General features: G+C 42.9%; 1 protein-coding gene across 1 annotated transcript in view; it reads right to left on the bottom strand.

Annotated features, from left to right (window-relative positions):
- Window positions 1-27446, bottom strand: part of tet2 (tet methylcytosine dioxygenase 2) — a 60748-nt gene that overhangs the window by 21332 nt on the left and 11970 nt on the right. The gene's annotated exons all lie outside the window — the stretch shown is intronic.

The following is a 27446-nucleotide window of genomic DNA, read 5'->3' on the forward strand; positions in this document are numbered from 1 at the left end:
GCGACACTTTGCATGGGGGCGGCAGGTAGCCTAGTGGTTAGAGTGCTGGGCCAGTGACCAAAAGTTTGCTGGCTCGAATCCCTGAGCTGACTAGGTAAAAACTTGTCGTTCTGCCCCTGAACAAGGCGGTAAACCCCCTGTTCCTAGGCTGTCATTGTAAATAAAAATTTGTTCTTAACTGTCTTGCGTAGTTAAATAAAGTGGCGGGAAACAGTAATTGAGTCTGAAATCATCGCCAGCCTGGGTCACAGAGTTGAGTCTGGGGAGTAACATGTTTACACTTGGTTCTGAGTGGATATCAGTTATGCGACATGAAGGAAGGCACAGAATTAAATGATCCTCAACTGGGTGGCAAGAAATAAGAAATAAGAATGCTGGGGGAAGGTTATCCCAGGACAACGTGCCGGGTCAGCACGGAGTGACACACACAGTGTGGGAACCAGTGCGGTTGAAACATTTTTACTTATGAAAAAGGAGGTCAGACTTTCTGTAATACTGTCCTGTGAGTTTCTGCCTCGTTGAAATCAGAGATGGTGAAATACAATCAGCTCCATTTCCCTTAGAAGTGCATTAAGTCAACCGAGCTAAATGTAAAAATACCACGAGGCCAGATGCATAATATTCCCAGTCTACGCCCATCATGCTGTACCTGATGGGAGAAACGCCAGTGAAGTTGAGGAATATATCTTCTGAATGTGCTGCTTTTTTTTAGACACTCATGAACCCATTGGCAGCCAGAGCAGTATGAGTGCTTCTCTGAGACAGACTTTTTCAGGCAAAACATTATTGGGAAGACAAAACACAACCAAATTATGCACGTTCACCCCCCTCTCCCAACCCCCCACCCCCGACGCAACGAGGCATTAGAAACTGTCTCTGTCTCGATACAGAGAGACGGCTCCAGGAAGGAAGGTGTCTCAATAAAGAAAGAACAGCCAGAGGCAGCTTGCAGCATTCTTTGCGTGCGCAGCATATTTACGACACAGCACACAGCTCCGAACCTGAGCAGCTGTCTTTGGGGCTCAGCTTGGCGGGTGAGGCTTCTCTCCACAGCTAGAAGCAGCCGAGCATGTTTACAGAAGAGCGGAGGGAGAGAGAGAGGAGACATACCAACGGCTCCTCTACTCCTCCACCATGCCTCTTTCTTCTCAGGCAGATGCTACTTGTATCAAACAAAGGGGTGCATGTGTCTGATCACATGGCTAGACACTGACCTCATTCCATTAACTGCTACACGCTGGGAGTTTATGCTATAGAATGACTTGTTGGAGGATAAGATGACACTGCCCTTTTCTTGAAGGAGAGGGTGGGGAATAGGTTTTGTTCCATTTTTTGCTGAGGACTGGTACCTTTTTTCATACAATATGGAAGAAAAAAATGTATATTTCTCAAAAGAGAATGAATGGGATCTTAAGCATTTATAAATTTGTAACGTATTGTACCAATTGGAATTTGTAACATATCATACAAAATGGATGACGTTGTGTACAATTTTCGGGGCCCCTTTTTGTCTCATGAGCGCTAATTTAAAAACTACTGGCTGAAATTATACAAAACCTCTGTATCATCACTTTTAAGGTATATTAAATATATTTGTTGCAGGTATAGTAAATATGTATATACACTGAACAAAATTATAAATGCAACATGTAAAGTGTTGGTTCATCTTTCATGAGCTGAAATAAAAGATCCCAGAGATGTTCTATATGCACAAAAAGCTTATTTCACTAAAATGTTGTGCACAAATTTGTTTACATCTCTGTTAGCAGAATTTATCCTTTGCCAAGATAATCCATTCACCTAACAGGTGTGGCATATCACAAAGCTGATTAAACAGCATGATTATTACACAGGTGCACCTTGTGCTGGGACAATAAAAAGCCCCTCTAAATTGTGCAGTTCTGTCCCACAACACAATGCGACATAAACAATTGGCATGCTGACTGCAGGAATGTCCATCAGAGCTGTTGCCAGAGAATTGAATGTTGATTTCTCTACCAAAAGCCATCACCAACATAATTTAAGAGAATTTGTCAGTACGTCCAGCCGGTCTCACAACCGCAGACCATGTGTATGGCGTCGTGTGGGCAAGCAGTTTGCTGATGTCAACGTTGTGAACAGAGTGCCCCTTGGTGGCGGTGGGGGTATGGTCAGGCATGAGCTGTGGACAACATACACAATTGCGTTTAATTGATAGCAATTTGAATTCCCAGAAATACCATAATGAGATCCTGAGGCCCATTTGTTTAAGGTATCTGTGACCAACAGATGCATATCTGTATTCCCACTCATGTGATACATCCCACTCATCAATACATTATTTATTTAACTAGGCAAGTCAGTTAAGAACAAATTCTTATTTACAATGACAGCCTAGGAACAGGTTAACTGCCTTGTTCAGGGGCAGAACAACAGATTTTGAACTTGTCAGCTCAGGGATTCAATCTAGCAACCTTTCGTTTACTGGCCCAACGCTCTAACCACTAGGCTACCTACCGCCGCTAGATTAAGGCCTAATGAATTTATTTCAGTTGACTGGTTTCCTCATATGAACTATAACTCAGTAAAATCTTTGAAATTGTTACACATTGGGCTTATGTTGCAGTTCAGTATATATTTATTACATCAATGAGTTCCACATTTTTCAAACTATTGAAACATGACTGAGGCTGCATCATGTAACAACGATATTCTCCTTCTGTAATGTTGATGTTTGAGACAGGCGGGGAAAAGAGGCTGGTAATATTACAGGTGGTAGATGGGAAAAGAGCTTACTATGCGTCGGCTGTTTAGCACTGCTATTCCTCACCTTCTGCCCCATTGTAATTTACAGGTAACTGACAGAACAAAGGAAACACTTGAGTAAATGAGCCCCATCAAAGACAGTATGTTGGCGTTTCCTTTATTTTGGCAGTTACCTGTATGAGGGGTGGTTGAGGCCAACTATCTTATAGGGAACTTGGCTTTCCCTTCCATATTGTCATGTCAGTAAGGCCATACTCTGGATAATATAACCCTGGTTCCACAGAGGTGTGAGTCCCTGGTAGCCAAGACAGACAGTCTACTCTGTCCTATACTGTAGTTATGAACTTTATCATATGGGATTAGAGGTATAGAGTTAATGCAAAACTCCTAGAGGGACGATTGGGCAGTCGCAGATATTGAATTACATTATGGATTTGATTGAGTTTACGGTTAGGCCGTTGTGACAGACAGTCAACTAAGTTCTCACTCTGGGCTGTCTATTGTTCACAAGGTCAAGCGATGACATCACGGCGGAGTCACGATCGGATAACACTGGATAGGCAGGAAATAAGATGCCTGATTCTCATATTATAATATGAGTCGGCCCCTGCAGTGCTCACACACCACATCTCACCCCCTTTGAGTCATTCTGGTCTGTTGTGACTTGACAACAATGCTGACTTGTCCTGCCCATTGCATCGCAATATCACCATCTTAGTAAACATCAACACAGCCAAGTCTTTGTCAAATTTTCAGCAGGCAAATTATGCTGATGTAGCATAATTACAGTATGTCCTTGTGCGGAGATATTTCAGAGAAGGGTTTCAGAGCTACTGTGCACCAACGGGCCTATCGTAGCTAGGTGAGAAGCCAGTTAAAGGCTGTTGAGGGTTGTATTGCATTGTGATGCAGGGAGGCATCTCTCTCCAAGAAGAGAGAGTGAAAGAGAAATACTGTGAACCTTCACTCTTCTCCTTTCCCCTTCACCCCCCCAACCCCCCCAGGGAAGCAAATAGAGATTCCAGCGATGGCATTGATTTCTGTCTGCCACACGCCATTATTAATGCATGTAACATCCGCAGCATCTGCGAAATAATTACAGCGCGCCAGGGCCAGAATCCAGCCACAGTCTAATCCATCATAATTATGAGCAACTCCTCTGCAGATGTCTCAAGGAAGAGCCGGCCGCGGCTCAAAAAGGAACGGACTTTTCTGTAAAATATCACTGAAAGAGTGTTTCGGTGGTTAGTTTGACGCGGTGGGGTTCTAATGTTTGTCGACAGCGCCATTAAGCTGGGAGAGGGTTGTCATCCCGCTGTTGAGATTTATGCTGTATCCCATTAGTGGAAATGAAGACTGTTCTCAGGACAGGTATGCTGCTTTTGACGAGCAGAAGTTACTTTTCATAGCAAGTTAGGAGAATTAACGTGGCAGGTTAGGGCAATTAAGTTAAGTTTAGGAAAAGGGTTAGGGCAACCAAGACTGTTGTCAGGGCAGGTCTGCTGCTATTGACTAGAGCCTTGTCATCCTGCCGCTGAGATTTATGGGACGTGGAAGACGAGGGGTGGTCGTGCATGGTGGTGTGGTGGCACAGGGCTGTATCTCAATAGTCTAAGATGGCTTCCTTTTGTCTTTCTTTACGCTTCTCCTTTCCCTTCATCATTGATGATTGGAGGCCCGGACTTCCTCAGATCACTGTTCTCTTAGGGACCACACACACCGCACGGAATGATGATCTGTTGTTTGTCTGCAGTTTGTTCGGCGCGGTGTGTTTCAGGGACCACCCTCTGGTGTACGTCTGACTGCTGACATTTTTGTCCTGTTCTACGTGTAGAATCAGTTTGCAAATTACGGCTGGCAATATATTCAGAGGTGCTAAGTACTCTTGGCTGGCAAACGCTACCGGTATGTCCGTGACTTTTAAAGCTCTCAAAACTCATGTCAGCAAAAATGTGTGTTTGAGGGCCACTAAATCATGTCCTTTCGTGCATGGAGCTCAGTGCAGGGGCCTCTAGAACGAAACCGCCATGGTCCGATAAGAAAAACATGGTCCCCAACCTTTGAAAAACATAATTGGATCCAGCTTTAGATTCCCATGAAAACTCTCTCCCTCCCTTAAAGAGCGTTCAGCTCTATATGAAGCTGAAGACTGGTGTAGAAAAAAAGGAGATTTAATAATTAATAGCAGTGGCCGCGTGGTTTGTTTCATTTGGCACAGTGTGTACGTGTGTGTTTGTGCACGTGCACACCAAGTCAGTGGGGTTGATGATCTGGAGGCCATTACAGTTGCTTATAATCATGCAAGAGAAGCTGTCATATCTCTCTCTCTCTCTCTCTCTCTCCCCCCCCTCCCCCAAGCCTGCTTATAATCATGCAAGAGAAGCTGTCATATCTCTCTCTCTCCCTCTCTTCCCCCCCCCCTCCCCCAAGCCTGAACTCCATTAGGGCAAGAGAAGACTAAAAACAACAGTGAGAAAAAGTTGTGTGTGCATACTGTATGTATGTGTATCAAAACTCTACTAATGCACATATTGATGTATGGAGAGCTATCTATTTATCTGTCTAAAATAAGGGTTGACTGATAGTAGATACGATGTGCTGGCTACAGCTCAGTACAGACGAGGTTGAGGCCAAGAGGAGAAATGGATATGAGTGTATGTAGAAAAAGCTCATATGTAACCGATTCAGCTCCACATGTGCTATATTCCGTGTGTCTGGCAGGAAAGGGAGTGCATGGGGTACAGTTCAGTTTGTATAAGTTTCTGAGAGGGAAGAATTTAAATGGGGCACCTGCTGGGGCAGACTGACAGGAAAAACGTAATTCATCATACCCGAAGTCTAGATGGAACGTTTTTTTGACTTCTATGCCGGGGGTCATAAGGTTCACACTGTAGTGTGCTTCCAGCACTCCCAATTTTTTACCCTTTAGTGAGAAAAAATATGGTTTATTATCACATACACAGGATAGGTGCAGTGAAATGTTGTTTTGCAGAGTCAGCTGTAGTAGTATGACGCCCCTGCAGCAAATTAGGGTTAAGTACCTTGCTCAAGGGCACATTGACAGGTTTTTCACCATGTCGGCTCAGGTATTCATTCAACTGGCCTAACCTGCTGCCCTATACTCCTACAGTTTCTGTTAGTCACAATACAAAGACATTTCTTTACAGAAAAAGTTACTCGTCCACTAACTTGAGGCGATCAGATCAAGCCATTATGGCTCATGTTTGCCCCCTCCAGCTATGCAGTTGCATTGTCTGTTGAGTTTATTTTATTTTAACAGGGACAGTGCACTTTAATCAACGTTTCAGTAAAAGTGTCGGTTTTAGCCAGCCAGCTAATTTTCAACCGCAGTCCCTGGGCAGGTTATTAAAAACAATTACAATATAGACAATCATTGAGCAGTGTGCACACGCAGAGCAACATAGGACAAGCAAGACGTAGCATAGAGACAGAGCAACATAGAACAAAAAGAAGCAAGACAAAATTCATAAAGGCAACTAAGTGTTTCCACACCTCACAAGCTACAGACAACAGACAACATGGAAAGCGGCAATACACAGTTAGGGATGTTGGGAAACAACAATAAACTCAGACTGGTGAAACTCAGAGCAGGCTGTCTGGCTGGGCATTAACAATGTCCCTCCCTGAGACTGTGTGTCATCCCTCCAGGACATTACCACCTCAGCACCAGACCCCCGGTGTTAGAGTGATAAATCACACACTAACGAGCCAGCCTGCGAGGAGAAAACAGGGTGCTGCTCTCCCTGTCACTCTCCCTGTCACAACAGAGGTGACAGACCAGCTGGAGGAGGAGTGAGAGGTAGGGCAATGGGAATTCTCAGGTTAACATCCAATCCACTCTGGTCGTGTCTCTCGTGACGTGAACATGCCCCCAAGTTCTGATGTTGAATTTGTCTCACGTGGCGTGAAAATGCCCCGAGCTGAGCTCCGAGTTTGAGTATAAAGTTGTTGTTGTGAGTAAGATGTCTATTGTCTACTTTAAGATTGAGTTTGTCTCAGGATCAGGTCGACAATGAAAATAAAATGATAACGGAGAGTTTCTAGTAAACTATCAATAAACAATCAATAGCTGTCAAGACTTGAGTAAGTAAGTATTCCTTGGACAAGTAAGCTTTGTCTGAGCCTGAATGGCCCATAGTCTTGACTAAAAAGGAATATAAGCAGAATATGACACGTATCGATATCCTGAATGAAACAATATGCCAGGGTTCCTCAATTGGCGGTCTGTGGGCCGAATCTGGCCCACAATTTTTCTGAGCAAATTTATTTAATTATTTTTGATGGACATAAAAGACTGTAAAAACACCAGCAAATCGTCTCCACGTGATTTTAATTTTGGAAATCTGTTCCAAAGTATTCTCACACATAATAGAGAGACACGTGATCGTATACAAATGCAAGCAAGGCTTGAAATTATTATGTTTTAGTCATATATTATATCTGTTTGGGTTTATTGCGGTCAATTAGCAGTCTACGAATGATTTGCAATTATGTTCTGGCTCCCTGACCATCCGCTCAAGATAAACCGTCCCACGGCTGTATGTAGTTGATGATCCCTGGTATTGACCATCTATTCTTGAGTGCATGTCCTTAGTTATGATGCTGGAAACACATGGTGAAGATCAGCCATTAATAAAGCTGATCTAACTAATGTAGTTTCACTCAGACTGAGGAGCTATTGGGACCCTTAAAGATGACGAGTCTTCCAGCAAGCTGCTGATGTGTGTGTGTGTGTGTGTGTGTGTGCATGTGTGTGTGCATGTGTGTGTGCATGTGTGTGTGCATGTGTGTGTGCGTGCGTATTGCTGAGCTAATCCCTTTCAGACACAGCTGGATGTACCGTGCTACGGACGTCCCCTCTCACCCTCCGCCATCATAATCAGAAGTGACAATGTCCCTTTGACCAACATGGGGGAACCCTCTTAGATAGCTTCACATATGGGCTCCAAAATACTTCAACATACTGAGAATTAATGAATGCCTAATAGGTATTGTCTTTTCATGAACCCAAAACGCAAGACTTAGACAAAAAATATGGTCCACTTGACGAAAAAAAAGGTATGGCCCCAATATAAACTACTGTCCCATGTGACTTTGTTTTGTTTAGTCTCCCTCTATGGAGTTAGTGTGTAAATCAGTAACTAAGTCAGAGGTAAAGCACTATCAGCGATCTGCTCGCAGCCCATGGCGCCCAGCCTCCCACTGGGCCAAGTCAGTGTGCGGCTTCGCTCCAGATCCTCGGGGACTCCGCTCCAAAGTTTAGTGTTTGCCGAGCAGAGCTGAGCTGCTTGTCACAGTTGGATACACCCACAACCACACAAAAAAACTCTCTCTCTGAGAACACAGATAACAAAGCCAGAGATCCCAGCTGAGTGCTGTACAAGCGGGCATGCACACACACAGTGAGAAAAATGTCCAATGTTGACTGTGCCTGGTTCCAAAACAATAGGGACAGATTGGCTGCATTCTATGTACTGCTAATTAAAAGGAATGATTCAGTCTTCCTATTTTAGCTCAGGAGTCTTCTGCATAATTTGAGAAACCAGTGTCCACAACAAACATATATTTCTATTGGAATCCATTGTGTTACAGAGCTTTACTGAAGATGCCTGATAGAACTTCACATTACTGATGCGTTTGATCTATTTCAAGTTTCTCTCTCCAGTTCCTAATGCCCACCAGGGAAAAGCTAGGTTTGTTATTCATTAAATGACTCCCTTTCTTTAAAGGTAGACTCAGCAATATGATGTCGATGCAGAAAGCAAACAGCATAGTGGGTCAATTTCCGCAACATCTAAGAGCGTTAAAGCGCGAGGCTCAACTTCTCCACTGTTTTGGTCCTGTGGCTACTACACAGTAACAGCCTGAAGCGAACCCGGCACCGTGCACCACAGACACTGTGTGTGACTGTGTGAGAACTAAGCGTTGCATCTCGCTCATCTCAATATCTGCAGTGCCACTCGTGGCAACATCATTCGCTGAGTCTACCTTTAAAATGGAATAAAAATTGAGCTAGGTGCCTTTGTCCCTCCAATGGTGTGTGCCCTTTGTTTTCATATTGTTGATTGTGTGCTGGGTTTTCTAGCGCATGCTAGCGTACCTGTAGACTTCCAGTTATTGCGCTAACGCTAGTTAGCATTGGCTCGCAAAACTACCAGAATCTTGCCAGAATTGCCAGATTGTTTGCAGTATCCCTTTATGCCTGAGGGTAAGGGGTTTGATACTGGCAACCGTCGGTTATTGCTGTTAGACAATGTAGACAGTGTGCGCACCAGTATCACTTCAGGACACTGGCAAAGGGACGAGCGTGCAACTGTAATGAACAAGACATTTTAAGCACTAAATGTAAGGATTGTGTGACTTATTCCGACAGGAGAAGATTACAGATGTTGTACTAGTCATGTAGGAACAATACTGTACTACTGTACTAGGCTACTGTACTAGGCCTACTGACTGTTTGTTTTGTCATGGTCAACATATGACTTAAAGCGGCGTTCAGCAGTTGAAACAATTACAAAGTTTCCTCCCGCTCCTGTTTCGGTAAAAAGCTGAAGGATGGGACTGGAGAAATGTAACCACTCTCAAATTTGTAGACAGAGCTATGTATGCAAGGACTGACCGTCCAAAATTATAGTCTTAACCATATTACAGGGCTATATAGTGTTTGTTTGCGTTTATTTAGTTAACAAACATTGGAGTAAAAAAAGCTTCTATTTTGGGTTCTGACGGGGTAAATAGTTGAACTAAATTTGAGGCATTTCTAAGTGAAATTCTGTAAGAATCGATGGGTACATATAATGAATTTATATATCCAAACATGTAGCAACTGCAGTTTCCCCCTTTAACAGAAGTTGTCGGTTTCCCTTAGTAGCCTATTCAATGAACAGAGTGATTCATTTTGGAATTTAACTGACACAAAAACTCTCCAAAATACGCTTGGCAGACATTTATCTCCACCCTAATGCTCTTTCGTTATGTCATAATCTCAACATTTCCCTCCAAGAAATAATCCATGTCTCTTTCAACGAGAGTTAAGTGCAGCAAAGTGCATTGCAGTGGACCCACACAGTGTTTTTGTTGTTTCAGAGAGAGAGAGAGAGAAGCAGCAATAGGAGAGGTGTGTTAGTAGACAGGGCCTATTGGCTGTCGACTTGGCAGCCGTACGTGACATTCACGGATAATGACAGCCGCTAGAAGGACCATGTCTCAGTTGGTCTCAGGTTCAGACTTGGGCAATAGTGGGGGTCAGAGACGGACTCAACATACAGACTCAACATGTAGGGCAATTCTGACAAATGCCAGAGGGGCTGGTCCATCGTTAGCCCAGTGGGCCTGTCTAAAGTCGGGTTTTAGCCCGGAAATATCATTATTTTTTCGCTAATAATGGGGGCCTTGAGGAAGAATGGGCCAGTGTGTTATACACTGGTGGGGTATAAGGACATGCTCTGGGTCTGTATATATAGTGTCTCAGAGTGCTGATCCAGGAACAGTTTAGTCTTTTAGATCATCATTTATATTATTATATGGACAGAGGCGACCTGATCCTAGATTAGCACTCCTTCTCTGAAAGGCATTGTGAGTAAAGGCCCAGAGCTGGAGATATTCAAGAAGGACTCGTAAATCAGATGCACACCCCGGCCGTCAAGCACCTTTTTCTTTGTCCCAGAATGGTCCCAAAAATAAGCCATTATCTCAAGTGTATGTTTCCCCTTCGTCGCCAATAGCTGCTTAACTATGTTCCTGTCTGTCGATACGAATGGGGAGCGCGCTTCCATAGAGGCTGTAAATTTTGGGGAAACGTTTGAGTCACTGCCAACCTTGTTAAACTGGATTACAAATCCAGCACTTCCAAAGTAACTTTTCTTAGTGTTTTATTGTCTTGTGTTTTTATTATTTCCACTTGATTTCCTCGTTTAAATGTGCCAAACACCTACGTAGTGAAATGTTATGCCAGGCCATGTGATTAAGAACACATTGGGGTGAACAAATGTGGCGTGTTTGTCTGTGTGCCCAGTTTTTGATTTTCTGTTGTCACGTTTTCCTTCAGTCAATGTAGTGATTGAGGTTTCAGATACCTTTGTTGTACAGTATCAGTCGAGGTGGACATTTAAAAAGACTAGAGAATTAACACATGCCATTTTGGACCATAGATGTTGTACTTGTAACCCAGATGTTTCAAGCGTTCAAGTCTCTGCAGGCACGGTCTCTCTCTCCTCTTTCTCTCTTTTTTTCTTTCTTTCTTTCTTTCTTTCTTTCTCTCGGTCTCGTTCTCTCTTTCTTCCGTTCTTCACCCTAATGCTTTATAATTACTGTGTGTGTGTGTGTGTGTGGGGGGGGGGGGGGGGTCACAAGGTAGACCACTGACCAGCCCAGGGCACTTTTGAAACAGCCTGCCAACAACTCAGTCACAACAGGACCTTTGTTAACTCATTAGTATAGTACTCCAGTACTACAGCCTGTCTGGTTCAAACTACACCGGACCGTATGTTTATCAAGCACTTTAGCTGGTTCACATATTTACATGTTTATTTGAACAACATGGTCTCTATGCACCATTACCACAATGGGGTCCAATTAGAAGTTGTCTCAATATTTAGAGTGGGACTGACCTCTCACCTCATACTGAACCAAGCAACACACACACACACACACACACACAAATGCATGCACACACACTTTTCACAAATTACTGTACATCTGACAGTCTAACGTTGAAATGTAGTCTTTGTCTAATGCAAATGTTTAATCTTTTCACAAAGAGATGTTCTGTTACTTCACCAGTACACCACTGTGAATAACAGACTGGCTCTACTGTATCTGTCTTCCCTCTGGTCTAGCCAGGCAGCGCTGGGCTGGTTTCAAGCTGCACACTAGCTGTAGGACTTGAGTGACACCAAATCATTGGCTTCCCGTCCGAGCTGTAATTGGGTCAGATGACTGGCGTGCTACAGCGGTTTAAATCCCTCACATAAATATAGACTGGAAGACTCGCTTGCTATGCGGAGCTCCCCACACGACCCCCCCCCCCTTCTAACTACATTACTCCCGAGTCCAACTAGCTCTTCCTCATGCAAACAACCAAGTGAGTAATCAAGAGTCCTCGTATGTTGATTACTTTACGTTACGTTGCTGTAATGTAAAGTAACAACTTACAATAAATTGATTGTATTGTAAAGTACCACTTTACAATAAGTTGCTGTAATGCAAAGTAACACTTTACAATAAGCTCTTATAGCTAAGTAGTAACACTGCAGTTACTACAGTAACAGCATAGTTATTTGTTAGTGTTACGAGTACTACAAGTATTACAGCAGCGTAATGCCAAGTGTACTGAGTTGATTCGGTCCATGGGGTAGTGCCTCAATGGTAATCCGCTCTGGATCCCTGGAACCTAAACACTGTAATACGGTGTTGGTAATAAGAGAACTCATGTTTCATTGTACGACAAAGCCCAACTATGCCTTTAAACAAATCAAAAAATTACAAGTAAACATTTCATTGTATCCTGACGAATAAACATTTACGATTTTGTTTTGGATCAGCACTCTGTGACACTTTATAAAATACAGGACCTGGACGATTAATGGAAAAATGTGCTACTTTCTTTGCAAGTTTTATTCTGACATCTAAGTTGCAAAATAATACCAGGCTCTGAAGTACTAGATTCTTTGTCGTGAAATATGAACTATTTCATTTTTTACTGGGACTCTTTTACGGCCTCCTGGAATCCACACATTATATTGACTCCTGTGGCAACAATACTGAACGAATGAACACATTTTAAGTGTAATACTAGAGCAATAGTATGCAAAAGTCAGGAATACAAAATACAAGTGAACACAAATACTATGTAATATAGGACGTAATAGAAGACGTTATATATTGAGAAATAAAACAATATACTATGTCAAGTAACAGTATACAGAGCCTTTTTTTATTTATTTTATTTATTTATTTCACCTTTATTTAACCAGGTAGGCTAGTTGAGAACACCTTTATTTAACCAGGTAGGCTAGTTGAGAACACCTTTATTTAACCAGGTAGGCTAGTTGAGAACACCTTTATTTAACCAGGTAGGCTAGTTGAGAACACCTTTATTTAACCAGGTAGGCTAGTTGAGAACAAGTTCTCATTTGCAACTGCGACCTGGCCAAGATAAAGCATAGCAGTGTGATCATACAACAAAGAGTTACACATGGAGTAAACAATTAACAAGTCAATAACACAGTAGAAAACAAAGGGGGGGTCTATATACAATGTGTGCAAAAGGCATGAGGAGGTAGGCAAATAATTACAATTTTGCAGATTAACACTGGAGTGATAAATGATCAGATGGTCATGTACAGGTAGAGATATTGGTGTGCAGAAGAGCAGAAAAGTAAATAAATAAAAACAGTATGGGGATGAGGTAGGTGAAAAGGGTGGGCTATTTACCAATAGACTATGTACAGCTGCAGCGATCGGTTAGCTGCTCAGATAGCTGATGTTTGAAGTTGGTGAGGGAGATAAAAGTCTCCAACTTCAGCGATTTTTGCAATTCGTTCCAGTCACAGGCAGCAGAGTACTGAAACGAAAGGCGGCCAAATGAGGTGTTGGCTTTAGGGATGATCAGTGAGATACACCTGCTGGAGCGCGTGCTACGGATGGGTGTTGCCATCGTGACCAGTGAGCTGAGATAAGGCGGAGCTTTACCTAGCTTAGACTTGTAGATGACCTGGAGCCAGTGGGTCTGGCGACGAATATGTAGCGAGGGCCAGCCGACTAGAGCATACAAGTCGCAGTGGTGGGTGGTATAAGGTGCTTTAGTGACAAAACGGATGGCACTGTGATAGACTGCATCCAGTTTGCTGAGTAGAGTGTTGGAAGCCATTTTGTAGATGACATCGCCGAAGTCGAGGATCGGTAGGATAATCAGTTTTACTAGGGTAAGCTTGGCGGCGTGAGTGAAGGAGGCTTTGTTGCGGAATAGAAAGCCGACTCTTGATTTGATTTTCGATTGGAGATGTTTGATATGAGTCTGGAAGGAGAGTTTGCAGTCTAGCCAGACACCTAGGTACTTATAGACGTCCACATATTCTAGGTCGGAACCATCCAGGGTGGTGATGCTAGTCGGGCATGCAGGTGCAGGCAGCGACCGGTTGAAAAGCATGCATTTGGTTTTACTAGCGTTTAAGAGCAGTTGGAGGCCACGGAAGGAGTGTTGTATGGCATTGAAGCTTGTTTGGAGGTTAGATAGCACAGTGTCCAAAGACACTGTATTCACACATCTGGACTTTTTCCACATTTTGTTGTTACATCCTGATTTTAAAATGGATTCAATTGAGATGTATTTATTTTTTGTCACTGGCCTACACACATTACCCCAAAATGTCAGTAGAATGATGCTTTTTGACTTTTTTTTCAACAAATGAACAAAAAATGAAAAGATGAGTATTCAACCCCTTTGTTATGGCCAGCCTAAATACAGTGTCTTCAGAAGGTATTCAACCCCTTTGTTATGGCCAGCCTAAATACAGTGTCTTCAGAAGGTATTCAACCCCTTTGTTATGGCCAGCCTAAATACAGTGTCTTCAGAAGGTATTCAACCCCTTTGTTATGGCCAGCCTAAATACAGTGTCTTCAGAAGGTATTCAACCCCTTTGTTATGGCCAGCCTAAATACAGTGCCTTCAGAAGGTATTCAACCCCTTTGTTATGGCCAGCCTAAATACAGTGCCTTCAGAAGGTATTCAACCCCTTTGTTATGGCCAGCCTAAATACAGTGTCTTCAGAAGGTATTCAACCCCTTTGTTATGGCCAGCCTAAATACAGTGCCTTCAGAAGGTATTCAACCCCTTTGTTATGGCCAGCCTAAATACAGTGTCTTCAGAAGGTATTCAACCCCTTTGTTATGGCCAGCCTAAATACAGTGTCTTCAGAAGGTATTCAACCCCTTTGTTATGGCCAGCCTAAATACAGTGTCTTCAGAAGGTATTCAACCCCTTTGTTATGGCCAGCCTAAATACAGTGTCTTCAGAAGGTATTCAACCCCTTTGTTATGGCCAGCCTAAATACAGTGTCTTCAGAAGGTATTCAACCCCTTTGTTATGGCCAGCCTAAATACAGTGTCTTCAGAAGGTATTCAACCCCTGTGTTATGGCCAGCCTAAATACAGTGTCTTCAGAAGGTTTTCAACCCCTTTGTTATGGCCAGCCTAAATACAGTGCCTTCAGAAGGTATTCAACCCCTTTGTTATGGCCAGCCTAAATACAGTGCCTTCAGAAGGTATTCAACCCCTTTGTTATGGCCAGCCTAAATACAGTGTCTTCAGAAGGTATTCAACCCCTTTGTTATGGCCAGCCTAAATACAGTGCCTTCAGAAGGTATTCAACCCCTTTGTTATGGCCAGCCTAAATACAGTGTCTTCAGAAGGTATTCAACCCCTTTGTTATGGCCAGCCTAAATACAGTGTCTTCAGAAGGTATTCAACCCCTTTGTTATGGCCAGCCTAAATACAGTGTCTTCAGAAGGTATTCAACCCCTTTGTTATGGCCAGCCTAAATACAGTGTCTTCAGAAGGTATTCAACCCCTTTGTTATGGCCAGCCTAAATACAGTGTCTTCAGAAGGTATTCAACCCCTTTGTTATGGCCAGCCTAAATACAGTGCCTTCAGAAGGTATTCAACCCCTTTGTTATGGCCAGCCTAAATACAGTGTCTTCAGAAGGTATTCAACCCCTTTGTTATGGCCAGCCTAAATACAGTGTCTTCAGAAGGTATTCAACCCCTTTGTTATGGCCAGCCTAAATACAGTGTCTTCAGAAGGTATTCAACCCCTTTGTTATGGCCAGCCTAAATACAGTGTCTTCAGAAGGTATTCAACCCCTTTGTTATGGCCAGCCTAAATACAGTGTCTTCAGAAGGTATTCAACCCCTTTGTTATGGCCAGCCTAAATACAGTGTCTTCAGAAGGTATTCAACCCCTTTGTTATGGCCAGCCTAAATACAGTGTCTTCAGAAGGTATTCAACCCCTTTGTTATGGCCAGCCTAAATACAGTGTCTTCAGAAGGTATTCAACCCCTTTGTTATGGCCAGCCTAAATACAGTGTCTTCAGAAGGTATTCAACCCCTTTGTTATGGCCAGCCTAAATACAGTGTCTTCAGAAGGTATTCAACCCCTTTGTTATGGCCAGCCTAAATACAGTGTCTTCAGAAGGTATTCAACCCCTTTGTTATGGCCAGCCTAAATACAGTGTCTTCAGAAGGTATTCAACCCCTTTGTTATGGCCAGCCTAAATACAGTGTCTTCAGAAGGTATTCAACCCCTTTGTTATGGCCAGCCTAAATACAGTGTCTTCAGAAGGTATTCAACCCCTTTGTTATGGCCAGCCTAAATACAGTGTCTTCAGAAGGTATTCAACCCCTTTGTTATGGCCAGCCTAAATACAGTGTCTTCAGAAGGTATTCAACCCCTTTGTTATGGCCAGCCTAAATACAGTGTCTTCAGAAGGTATTCAACCCCTTTGTTATGGCCAGCCTAAATACAGTGTCTTCAGAAGGTATTCAACCCCTTTGTTATGGCCAGCCTAAATACAGTGTCTTCAGAAGGTATTCAACCCCTTTGTTATGGCCAGCCTAAATACAGTGTCTTCAGAAGGTATTCAACCCCTTTGTTATGGCCAGCCTAAATACAGTGTCTTCAGAAGGTATTCAACCCCTTTGTTATGGCCAGCCTAAATACAGTGTCTTCAGAAGGTATTCAACCCCTTTGTTATGGCCAGCCTAAATACAGTGTCTTCAGAAGGTATTCAACCCCTTTGTTATGGCCAGCCTAAATACAGTGTCTTCAGAAGGTATTCAACCCCTTTGTTATGGCCAGCCTAAATACAGTGTCTTCAGAAGGTATTCAACCCCTTTGTTATGGCCAGCCTAAATACAGTGTCTTCAGAAGGTATTCAACCCCTTTGTTATGGCCAGCCTAAATACAGTGTCTTCAGAAGGTATTCAACCCCTTTGTTATGGCCAGCCTAAATACAGTGTCTTCAGAAGGTATTCAACCCCTTTGTTATGGCCAGCCTAAATACAGTGTCTTCAGAAGGTATTCAACCCCTTTGTTATGGCCAGCCTAAATACAGTGTCTTCAGAAGGTATTCACAAAAATGTATTGTTACAGCCTGAATAAAAATGTAATTGAATTGAGATTTTGTGTCATTAAAATGCTTATTGAAATTCTCAATTATAGTGGATTTTCAGTGGTAACAGTGTTTCCTAGCCTCAGAGCAGTGGGCAGCTGGGAGGAGGTGCTCTTATTCTCCATGGACTTTACAGTGTCCCATAACTTTTTTGAGTTTGTACTACAGGATGCAAATTTCTGTTTGCCTTAGCTTTCCTATTTGCCTGTGTATATTTGTTTCTAACTTCTCTGTACCCCACACATGCAATTATCTGTAAGGTTCCTCAACTGAGTAGTGCATTTAAAGAACAGATTCAACTACAAAGAGCAGGGAGGTTTTTCAATGCCTCTTTGAGCATGGTGAAGTTATTAATTACACTTTGGATGATGTATCAATACACTCAGTCACTACAAAGACACAGGTGTATTTCCTAACTCAGTTGCCGGAGAGCAAGGAAACTGCTCAGGGATTTCACCATGAGGCCAATGGTCATTGGTCATCGTTTCAGAGTTTAATGGTTGTGATATCAGAACTGAGGATGGACCAACAAAACTGTGGTTACTCCACAATACTAACCTAAATGACAGATTGGAAAGAAGGAAATATTCCAAAACAAGCATTCTAAATGCAACAAGGCACTAAAGTAATATTGTAAAAAGTTTGGCAAAGAAATGTACTTTTGTCCCAAATACAAAGTGTTATGTTTGGGGCAAACCCAACACGTCACTGAGTACCACTCTTCATATTTTCAATCATGGTGGTGGCTGCATCATGTTATGGGTGTGCTTGTCATCAGCAAGGACTATGGAGTTTTTTAGGATAAAAATAAACGGAATACAGCTATAAGCACAGTCAAAATCCAAGAGGAAAACCTGGTTCAGTCTGCTTTCCAACAGACACTGGGAGACAAAAATACCTTTCAGCAGGACAATAACTAAAAGAAAATCTAAACTGGAGTTGCTTACCAAGGCTACATTGAATGTTCCTGAGTGGCCTAGTTACAGTTTGACTTAAACTGGCTTAAAAATCTATGGCAAGACTTGAAAATGGCTGACTAGCCATGATCAGCAATCAACTTGACAGAGCTTGAAGAATTTTCAAAAGAATAATGGGCAAATACTGTACAATCCAGGTGTGCAAAGCTCTTAAACTTACCCAAAAAGACTCACAGCTGTAATCGCTGTCTAAAGTGTTTCTACAAAGTATTGACTCGGGGGTGTGAGTACTTATGTAAATTAGATACTTCTGTATTTCATTCTCAAAAAACATGTTTTCACTTTGTCATTATTGGGTATTGTGTGTAGATGACTGAAAAAAGAAAGAAAAATGTCATCCAATTTGAATTCCATCTGTAACATCAAAATGTGAAATAAGTCAAGGGGTATGAGCACTGTAATGAAGTAAAAAGTGAATAGTGACCTGCTGAGCAGCAAGGTAGAGTAGCAAAACTCTATGGTATTACATAATAGCAGCTGTGTGTGTGTGTGTGTGTGTGTGTGTGTTTGTGTGTGTGTGTGTGTTGAAGAGGGTGTGCAGAGAGTCAGTACGAGTCAACTTAGGGTGCAGGTGGTTGGCAGGTAGGTGGGAAGCCAGGGGTTAGTTGTTCAGCAGTCTTATGGCCTAGAGGCAGACACTGTCTCTGAACCTGTTGGTCTGAGCCCTGATGCTCCGATACCGCCTGCCAGGATAAGTTTGACCTTTAAGATCATAATGACTATCGGAGACCGATCTGAGATCTGCTCTACGGAGACTCTTTATGAATATAGACCCAGTGTGCTGGAGGTTTTGGGGGACAGATGTTAATTCACACAGGGCCATCTCACTGTGTGAACGATAAACCACCTCACACTTGTGAGTTGTGTCACATGTGCTCGTCGCAGAATCCCATGATGCACCTCCGATGGTCACCCATGCCTCTCTCTCTCTCTCTCTCTCTCTCTCTCTCAACATGTGAGCGGCTGGCTCTTCCAACAAAAGGCTTCTGTGTTTGCAGCACTCCGCAGTTAGTCTGCCTCCTCCCCCCTCCCCAAAACATTTGCATGCTGCATGGAATAGTGCAATGTTCTTTTTTCTCCAAACGCCTGCAACTCATTGAATCTGAAATTAAAATGGTTAGGCAGCGTCCCCCCCCCCCCCCAGAATCATGCAGACTCACTGCTGGTATACCAGACCTACCTGTTGGAGGCTCCCACTGTGTTCTCAGTGTTTGGGATCGGTGCCTGGATGACACAGTATACTAGCAATACTCCATCCTTCTGCATGAATGAAATGAGAATGTAGCATCAGCGAGAGCGTTACACTGAGGGGGGGTGTTATAGGGGAGGATGTTGACGCAAATTCCATCAGCGACATCAAAGCAGCCAGTTTGGCTCAGATGAAATCAGACCACAGATTGCTTAGAGCAGTCTAGTGATCTACAAGCACAAACTTCATGCTCAGGACACTGCTTCTTCCTGACTGTACAATGCTGAAAAAGCTCAACTTACTTACTTGAAGTAGGCAGCATATTCCCCTCACCTCCACTACGACATGCTCATGTTCAAGGATCTGTTGCCTGGAGACGTCCACTGCTCTATTGGTCACTCCATACATTCAGTATGAAACTGCCATCGTAGAAGTCTCTAACCAATCAGATTATCAAAGCCAATGACGTGATTCATGATCCGTGAAGGCAGGCTCTGACCCAACCCATCAGTTTCTGGGACCAATGAGAATGTTCAGAATGTGTTCGCATTCTACAAGACGTCGGGGAGGAAAGCAAATCCAGACTCATTATGAAGAGGAAATGGTAGTGGACGTGGCTGGCTAGTCAGGCTAAAGGATCTGACTTTAATATGCAAAAATATAAAAGATGAATTTATATTCTTGGTATACATTTTCCACAAACCCCATAGAAATCAAACAATGGAGTGGATAGTCCATTCAAGAACAGTATATCCAATCACTGTGGCTGCATTTCCCCTTCAATTAACAATAATTTCAACTGATTGCTGCCCACACCTGCCTGCCCGTCCAGCATCACTACTCTGGACGGTTCTGACTTAGAATATGTGGACAACTACAAATGCCTAGGTGTCTGGTTAGACTGTAAACTCTCCTTCCAGACTCACATTAAGCATCTAATCCAAAATTAAATCTAGAATCAGCTTCCTATTTCGCAACAAAGCCTCCTTCACTCATGCTGCCAAACATACCGTCGTAAAACTGACTATCCTACCGATCCTTGACTTCGGCAATATCATTTACAAATTAGCTTCCAACACTCTACTCAGCAAATTGGATGCAGTCTATCACAGTGCCATCCTTTTTGTCACCAAAGTCCCATATACTACCCACCACTGCGACCTGTATGCTCTCGTTGGTTGGTCCTCGCTTCATATTCGTTGCCAAACCCACTGGCTCCAGGTCATCTATAAGTCTTTGCTTGGTAAAGCCTTATCTCAGCTCACTGGTCACCATAGCAGCACCCACCCGTAGCACGTGTTCCAGCAGGTATATTTCACTGGTCACCCCCAAAGCCAATTCCTCATATGGCCGACTTTCCTTCCAGTTCTCTGCTGCCAATGACTGGAACGAATTGCAAAAATCACTGAAGCTGGAGACTTATATCTCCCTCACTAGCTTTAAGCACCAGCTGTCAGAGCAGTTCACAGATCACTGCACCTGTACATAGCCCATCTGTAAATAGCCCATCCAACTACCTCATCCCCATACTTTTATTTTTTTTTAATTATCATTTGCACCCCAGTATCTCTACTTGCACACTCATCTTCTGCACATCTGTCACTCCAGTGTTTAATTGCTAAATTGTAATTACTTTGCCACTACGGCCTATTTATTGCCTTACCTCCCTAATCTCACCTAATTTGCACACACTGTATATAGACTTTTCTACTGTGTTATTGACTGTACATTTGTTTATTTCATGTGTAACTCTGTGTTGTTGTTTGTGTCACACTGCTTTGCTTTATCTTGGCCAGGTCACAGTTGTAAATGAGAACCTGTTCTCAACTGGCCTACCTGGTTGAATAAAGGTGTTCTCAACTGGCCTACCTGGTTGAATAAAGGTGTTCTCAACTGGCCTACCTGGTTGAATAAAGGTGTTCTCAACTGGCCTACCTGGTTGAATAAAGGTGTTCTCAACTGGCCTACCTGGTTGAATAAAGGTGTTCTCAACTGGCCTACCTGGTTAAATAAAGGTGTTCTCAACTGGCCTACCTGGTTGAATAAAGGTGTTCTCAACTGGCCTACCTGGTTGAATAAAGGTGTTCTCAACTGGCCTACCTGGTTGAATAAAGGTGTTCTCAACTGGCCTACCTGGTTGAATAAAGGTGTTCTCAACTGGCCTACCTGGTTGAATAAAGGTGTTCTCAACTGGCCTACCTGGTTGAATAAAGGTGAAATAGAAAAAATACAAAAATATTTGGATATGAATTTAAATACATTAGAACATATTCCGAAGAATAAGCTGCTAAGCTAAACTGCTGTGTCTGTGTCTTTACCCTGTGGCCCCTGTCTTTAGATCAGGTGTCCCAGTGACCAGAGGCCATTGCTGATTCCTATCTGTTGTTGGGTAATTGTCTCTGCTCTCCCCTCTCAACGTTTCACCTTTTCTGATGTTACAGAGGGGTACATCAACATATGAATAGAGGAGAAAGGGAAGGTTTCTCACTGGAACTAATTGGTGTTTGTCTCAAGTCACTCAATAATGTTGTAAAATGATTTTATATAAAATGTTTGCAACACATATGCATTACTTAGTTGCTATTAAAACAAGGAATGTCCATGTGGGCATCTAGCTCCTTCCTCAAACCTGCAGAAATAAAATGGTCAAACTACACTACATAAACAAACGTATGTGGACACCCCTCCACCCCCGTTGCTGACAGGTGTATAAAATCGAGCATACGGCCATGCAATTTCCATAGACAAACATTGGCAGTAGAATGGCCTTACTGAAGAGCTCAGTGACTTTCAACGTGGCACCGTCACAGGATACCACCTTTCCAACAAGTCCGTTTTCTGCCCTGCTAGAGCTGCCCTGGTCAACTGTAAGTGTTGTTATTTTGAAGTGGAAACGCCGCATAGTGGTAGGCCACTCAAGCTCACAGAAAGGGACCGCCGAGTGCTGAAGCACACAGCACATAAAAATCATCTGTTCTCGGTTGCAACACTCACTGCCTCTGGAAGCAATGTCAGCACAATAACTGTTTGTCGGGAGCTTCATGAAATGGGTTTCCATGACCGAGCAGCTGCACACCAGCCTAACATCACCATGCGCAATGCCAGTCATCGACTGGAGTGGTGTAAAGCTCTGCACCATTGAACTCTGGACCAGTGGAAACACTTTCTCTGGAGTGATGAATCACGCTTCACCGTCTGGCAGTCCCACGGACAAATCTGGGTTTGGTGGATGCCAGGAGAACGCTACCTGCCCAAATGCATAGTTCCAACTTTAAAGTTTGGTAGAGGAGGAATAATGGTCTGGGGCTGTTTTTCATGGTTCGGGCCCCTTAGTTCCAGTAAAGGGAAATCATAATGCTACAGCATACAATGACGTTCTAGATGATTCAAAATTCGCGGTAAAAGTTTGTGCAAAGCCCTTTCCTGTTTCAGCTAGACAAAGCCCCCGTGCACAAAGCAAGGTCCATACAGAAATGGTTTATCGAGATCGATGTGGAGGAACTTGACTGGCCTGCACAGAGCTCTGACCTCAATCCCACCGAACACCTTTGGGATGAATTGGAACGCTGACTGTGAGCCAGGCCTAATCGCCCAACATCAGTGACCGACCTCACTAATACTCTAGTGGCTGAAGCAAGTCCCCGCAGCAATGTTCCAACATCTAGTGGAAAGCCTTCCCAGAAGAGTGGAGGCTGTTATAGCAGCAAAGGGGGGACCAACTCCATATTAATGCCCGTGATTTTGGAATGAGATGTTCAATGAGCAGGTGTCCACATACTTTTGGTTATGTAGTGTAAATCCTGCAAAATTCTCCAAAATGTATGTATTAGTTGCCTTACACAGATAATGAATGGCCTTAAAAGGTTGATTGATATAAAGCTCTCAAACACTCAAACTCTGGACCTCGAAGCCAGTTCCCCATTGTTCCCCTATAAAACAGGGACTGATTTAAACATGGTACACCAGGTGTGTGCAATTAATGATCAGGTAGAACAGAAAACCAGCATGTTCCGGACTTCGTAGGGTAAGAGTTTAATTAAACCAGTTTAATGAGACGGTTGATAATCTTGCAGTACATTTGGATCAGAGTACAGATGTAGGATCTTAATTAGACCTATAATTGTCGCAGCAAAATAATCCCGCAACAACAGGATTTGAATGTTTAGTCCGTAATGTTTCTTGATCGTTGGTTTGGCTATTTTGTTAGGCTACATGGAAAGTGCAATACTGTTACTAAATCAAATCAAATTGTATTTGTCACATGCTTAGTAAACAACAGGTGTAGACTAACAGTGTAATTCTTACTTACGTGTTCTTTGCCAACAATACAGCTAAAGATACAAAATAAAACATGGAAATAGTGACACGAAGAAATAAATAAACTGTGAATAACAGATATCAAGTTGTGTTAATGTGTTTTTCAGTGAATTTCTGTAAATCACAAAGCTAATCTACATTTCCTGGAGTACAGGGGAATTCTCAGCAACAAAAGATGAATCCAGTTTAAGCATGTATCAGTAGTTTAAACAATAACAACAAGTTGAGGGATGGGGCTGGAGAAATTTAACCACTCTCAAATTCATAGACTGAGCTATGGATGAAAGTACCGACCATCCATGATAGACAAACTATAGTTTTAACCATGTTTTCAGGCTGTATAGTGTTTGTTTACATTTTACTTGGTTTTGAGTAAACCAAGCTTATATTTTGGGTTTTGATCGGATACGACAGTTGAACTAAAGCTCATGAAGCATTTCGAAGTTCCATTCTTCAGGAATCAATGGGTACATATTATTAAAGTCCAAAGGCGTAGCAGACTCTTTTAACAGAAGGTGTTGATTTCCCCTAGTCGACTATTCCATGTACAGAGGGATTCATTTAGGCAAAGTAAGATCCAACATCTGTAGCTAGCTATCCACATGGCTGACTTGCTCTGTTATAAGATGGATATCATGTACATTATACACAGGATATTAGATTAACAGATCAAATTGTTTTCCAGTGGAAAATGTCTGAAGTTGAATCAAAAGGGCTACATTGCTGGCAAAGTTTATCACATTTATTTGGAGAAATAGCAGTAGTGTGGTGTTTTACAGAATGAGTATAATAGTTTCTATTATTTTCTGGAAACTGAATATCTCAACTTAAGCAGTTCTCTCTAGCTTTCTCTCTCATGTCTCTGGTATATGAGGTGGGTTAGTTTTGACATTCTCTTCTATAACCGTGCGGTTTCCCTGTCTGAGGTGAAAGAGTCTAGAAACGTTATAACGAGAAGCTCAAATGTGTACATTGTAGTGTAAAGTCTAGCTCGTCAGCGCTCGCTCCTGTCTCTGGTTTGGTTTGAGGTGGGTTAGATTTAACATTCTCCTCTGCAACAGAACAGCTTCCTGTTGGTGCCTGCAGTCCAGGCCTAATCACCAGATTATGACACGATAAAGGCAGGGTGTGTCACATGACTTGCCTCTGGAGCCCTAGAGCACTGAACTCCCTCTCTCTGTGTGTCTCTCCCTCTCTCTCTCCCTCAACTGGCTGTGGAATCCATTTCTGTTTCTGCAGACTGTTCAATCTCATCTAGTGGATGTATTTCCCAATGCAAATAAGAATACAAACTATGCACATTTTCATGCACCTTTTAAAAACTCCTCAGACATTTTAGGAGTTTGTTATACATACTGTAATATTCAATAGAACTAAAAGAGACACATCATGACATCTTCAAACTAGGCTAAACTGTAACCTTGTTTAAAGGCAGCCTGTTTGTATGTAATACCATTGCATTTACCGCAGTACTTTGGCTCAAATGACATCAACATACACGGTAATACCCTTCCTAAAATGTTTTCCTTGGATCTACACTAATAGATGACCTCAAACACACCTCACCCACTCCTGTTTGTAATTTCATCCCAGAAACTCCCAACCCCCTAAATGAGGGGCCTGAGCTTGGTCCTGCCTCTGCACCATACACCCCCAACCCCCTAAATGAGGGGCCCGAGCTTGGTCCTGCCTCTGCACCATACACCCCCAACCCCCTAAATGAGGGGCCTAAGCTTGGTCCTGCCTCTGCACCTTACACCCCCAACCCCCTAAATGAGGGGCCTGAACTTGGTCCTGCCTCTGCACCTTACACCCCCAACCCCCTAAATGAGGGGCCCGAGTTTGGTCCTGCCTCTGCACCTTACACCCCCAACCCCCTAAATGAGGGGCCCGAGCTTGGTCCTGCCTCTGCACCTTACACCCCCAACCCCCTAAATGAGGGGCCCGAGCTTGGTCCTGCCTCTGCACCATACTCCCCCAACCCCCTAAATGAGGGGCCTGCCTCTGCAAAGTACACCCCCAACCTCCTAAAAGAGGTGCCCGAGCCTGGTTCTGCCTAAGCACAATTCACATAGTCTAATTGAAGGCAGATGTGGCACTCTGTTTCTCTGTGGTACCGATTCACATTGAGGTATTCGTGCTCCTCTCTCTCTCTCTGTAGTGTACAGTGGGAGTCTCTTTTACATCCACAACTGTGCTTTGACATCTATTCATCAGCGTTTCGTCCACACAATGTGTTTCAAATTCGACTTCAGTGTTGCGTTTAGTGAATGAATAGCGATCATTTGAATATCTGTAGAGACAGAGCAATACAACGAGACATCGGAAGTCCGACTTTGTCAGACTCGGTCAGGTCGGTTCGGTTTCAGTTCGATTATTAAAAAAGTATCACTGTTTTCGATTTCGGTTTCGATTACTTGAGTTGAATGCTGTAACAACACAGAACAAAACAATGAATAAAAGTCCCGTGATGGTAGTGACCGCCCATTACTGCTTATCACTTATTTACTATCATTTATTCACATTACTTTACTTCAATCAAATATTTCAGTTGTATATATTACATTTGTTTTATTTGATGACTTTATTTCATTCCAAGTCATCTCATCTCGATAGAGCTGCGGCCTTTGCTGTCTGACAAAATCACTATTTTAGTAGTTGTTCAATGTCCATAAGGCATACTTGTATGACTGCTGAGTACCAACTATCAATCTCTTTGATCATGCATTTTCAGGTAGAGATACCTCACAAATCACCTGCTGCTCTCTACATCCCCTCACGATAGTACACTCTTGTCTCTTCTGTAGCAGGTGTAAAATAAACACAGACCGGACAAGTAGATGCACAATGGATTATGGTCACTGTAGTTAATTACCACGTTTTATGTGCTAAACTCTGTGGAATATTAGCCTGTTGGAAACTACAACTCCCTTCTATATCGCACAGTTCAGGCTGGATCTGATTTATCTCTAGAGAAACTATGCAATGTGTGGCATTGAGCTCACAGAAAAAAAACGAATGAAATGTCATTCAAATAATTTAACCGGTATTGGTCAATTAGTTGTTTAACAAATTAAAAATAACAGAAATAGCAGTTAATCGCTCAGCACTATAAGTCAGACTTTTTTGATGTCTCAAATTCAGATTGAAATATGAGCGTCACTCTGATGACTGTGAAAAGTCTCTATAGCTACTTTTTCATCAAATACTTGGTTATACTGGTTGCGTCCCAAATTGCACCCTATTCCCTATATAGGGCACTACTTTTGACCAGAGCCCTATGGGGCACTACATAAGGAATAAGGTTCCATTCAGGATGCAGACACTGACACAGATGTCAATGATAACCTGTCTGACTGGCTTTTTCTCTGGTTGTGGGTTGGGTCCATCCTTTCCCATCCACTTCTGCCCTGATCTCACAGAACTCGCTAAGCAGGAAGTATGACTGGGTCATTTGCAAGCCCTGCACACGCAAACTGCCACAAGTCATTATACAACAACTGTACTATTAGCTGTGTGGTGTGCTTACAGTTAGATCTGCTCCGCTAGCATTAGCCTTGTTTGTTCTGTAGCAATATACCTTTTGAGATGATCCAAACAGTCAAGCCCCGCTACGCAATCTTGCCTTGTACTGTTGTCTTCCTATCAGGGAAGCACCACTTGTGCGTTTCATTTGGATTGACTCTTGCTGAGTGGCTTACTTACTGACGTCAGAGATTCTTATTGTTGACGGCAGCAACAAAACCCAAGCCTTAGATTTGAACCTGAAACGCAGTTATCGTTTTCTGTTAATACTGCAACCAATGTTAGTGGTACATATCATCTCTGTGCTGGTTTTCAATGGCGTCAATATGCTTTGACTGCATTGGCCTGTCCTCCCATAACCAGGTCCCTAGAAGTCTATGCTGATAGGTTGGGGTTGATCATTAGCCCAGACTGGACTGGAAATGAGTAACCTTGGGGTTTACCCCTCTGAACCAACAGACCCCGGATCATGGGAGACTCAGTCACCCCGGATTGGCCCTGA

This window comes from Oncorhynchus kisutch, unplaced genomic scaffold (assembly GCF_002021735.2).
Source record: "Oncorhynchus kisutch isolate 150728-3 unplaced genomic scaffold, Okis_V2 Okis07a-Okis12b_hom, whole genome shotgun sequence".
Classification (NCBI taxonomy): domain Eukaryota; kingdom Metazoa; phylum Chordata; class Actinopteri; order Salmoniformes; family Salmonidae; genus Oncorhynchus; species Oncorhynchus kisutch.